This window comes from Elephas maximus, chromosome X (assembly GCF_024166365.1).
Source record: "Elephas maximus indicus isolate mEleMax1 chromosome X, mEleMax1 primary haplotype, whole genome shotgun sequence".
NCBI classification, from domain to species: Eukaryota; Metazoa; Chordata; class Mammalia; order Proboscidea; family Elephantidae; genus Elephas; species Elephas maximus.
In genome coordinates, this window is record NC_064846.1 from 126,437,382 (window position 1) to 126,439,856 (window position 2,475).

General features: G+C 35.9%; 1 pseudogene; it reads left to right on the top strand.

Moving 5' to 3' along the window:
* The first annotated feature begins 1,034 nt into the window (after nucleotides 1–1,034).
* LOC126068593 (lupus La protein-like) lies at nucleotides 1,035–2,252 on the top strand (annotated as a pseudogene).
* Nucleotides 2,253–2,475: the final 223 nt, after the last annotated feature.

Consider the following 2,475-nt stretch of genomic DNA (forward strand, 5'->3'; position numbering starts at 1 on the left):
CAAAAATGGTGGAGTAAAGAATATCAAAAATTTGCCCCTCCATAAAAGCAAAGAAAAAACTGACAAAATTTGTCAAAGTCAACTTTTTTCAGTACTCTGGAAAATAACCAAAGTCTTGCCGCAACATGGGGAGAGTCTAGTTAAGAAAAATGCCTCAATCTCAATAAGAACAATGAGCTTTATGGCATTTTAACTTGCTATAGTAACACCTTTTACTCCTCAGTTCTGTGGCAATCTTAAAAAAAATAAGAGCTCACATTCCCAGTACTGGAGGAAGCAGAGTGGGCCTGGAGACCTTTCAAAGCTTTATTCCCAGTTAAGGCTCATTATCTGACATGTCTAGTGGTTCCATGGAAGACCTCACTTGAAAGGTTTGTCTTTATTTGACCTCACTCAAATTCATCCAATGCTAAAATTTTCCCCCCAGGGAAGAGAAGGGGGAGTTTATTAAATATTTTAACATCAGGGTTTACTTAAGTAATAGATAAAAGTTGGGGAAAAACAATAGAGCAGCCAGGGAGACTAAAAGGAAAAGTTGAGGAATGAGATGTCCACTGGGGCTTTGAAAAACTCTGGCATATTCCTGAGAGTCTAGAAGTCCATGCACATGTGTAGGTTTTGCACATGCCCAGAAAGACCTGAGAAGGCCATAATCTCTCAACTCTGACTAAATTTGAGGCTCCACACAAGCAAGAAGTGAAGGCTAAGGTAGAGTTGTAAACTGCTTAGAACAGTGTTGAAGACACACCCCCCCATACACAAAGCCCCTAGAAAAAGACTGGGAGACTCTTTGGTTCCAGGCATTTAAGGAACACTCTGTCCAATCACTAGTGAATCAATAAGCTAATCAGGTAGAAACTTGTGTGGCCACAGATGACAAATTTACAGAATTAGTTCAGAAGAGTCACTAAATAAACAACAACTAGAAGAAGAAACAATAATAGGGAAGTCTGCACATTGCTGTTGCCACTTTTGATCTTGTGGAGCACCTCTGCAGGACCAGAATCATAAAGGAAAATGTTCAGCTAGCAACAATGGTGGAAAATGGTGATAGTGAAAGATGGCTGCACTGCAGGCCAAAATCTGTCATCCAATTGAGTATTATTTTGGTGAGTTTAATTTTCCATGGGACAAGTTTTTAAAGGAACAGATCAAACTGGATGAAGGCTGGGTACCTTTGGAAATAATGATAAAATTCAACAGGCTAAACTGTCTAACAACAGACTTTAATGTAATAGTAAAGCATTGAGCAAATCAAAAGTATAACTCATGGAAATAAGTGAAGATTAAACTAAAATCAGAAGATCTCCAAGAAAATCCCTCCATGAAGTGATTGATGAGTATAAAAATTATTTTAAAAAATAGATTTGTTTATATTAAGGCTTCACAACTGATGCAAACCTCAGTGACATAAAAGAATGGTTAGAAGGCAAAGGTGAAGTACTAAGTATTCTAATGAGAAGAACATTGCACAAAGCATTTAAGGGATCAATATTTGTGGTGTTTGATAGCACTGAATCTGCTAAGAAGTTTGGAGATATCCCTGGCCAGAAGTACAAAGACAAAGATTTGCTAACACTTTTCAAGGAAGACTACTTTGCAAAAATGAATGAAAAAAGAAAGCAAAATAAACTAGAAGTTAAATTATGAGCTAAACAAGTGCAAGAAGAAAAACAGTAGTTAGCAGAAGATGCTGAAATGAAATCTCTAGAAGAAAAGATGGACTGCTTGCTGAGATTTTCAGGTGAGAGATTATTAGACCTGTAGAGAAGATTTGCACAACCTTTTCTCAAATTATGGATTAATAAAATGGATAGACTTTGTCAGAGGAACAAAAGAGAGAATAATTCTATTTAAAGAAAAAGCTAAAGAAGCACTGGGTAAAGCCAAAGACGCAAGTAATGGTAACCTACAATTAAGGAACAAAGAAGTGACGTGGAAAGTACTAGAAGGAGAGGAGGAAAAAGCAGCATTGAAAAAAATTCATGGAAGATTAACAAGAATCCCTAAACAAATAAAAGTCAAAAGGTCACAAATTTAAAGGGAAAGACAAGGGACATAAATTTGCCCAGGCTGAGTCTGCTAAAGGAAAAGTACGGTTTCAGGGCAAAAAAAAAAAAAAAAAACTAAATTTGATAGTGATGATGAATGTGAGGAAAATGGTGCAGCTGGATCAGTGAGAAAGCAAGAGAAGACACAGACAGAGAAGTACCTGCATCAAAACAACAGAAAATGGTTCTGGAGACCAGTAATTTCATAAACAATTTTAAGATTCATTCTAATTAGGTTTTAATCTACTTTTGTCTTTGGAGAGTTTTAAAAAGAAAACAAAATTAGGTCCACTTCAATGTGCACCTGTAAGAAAGGGAAAAAATTGTGTTTAACTTGTCTTTTTTTGTTCTTATGCTATCTAATGAGGATTTTTTTTAATGTAGAGTTTTGTGTTATCAGATGATTCAAATATCAAAAGGAAGG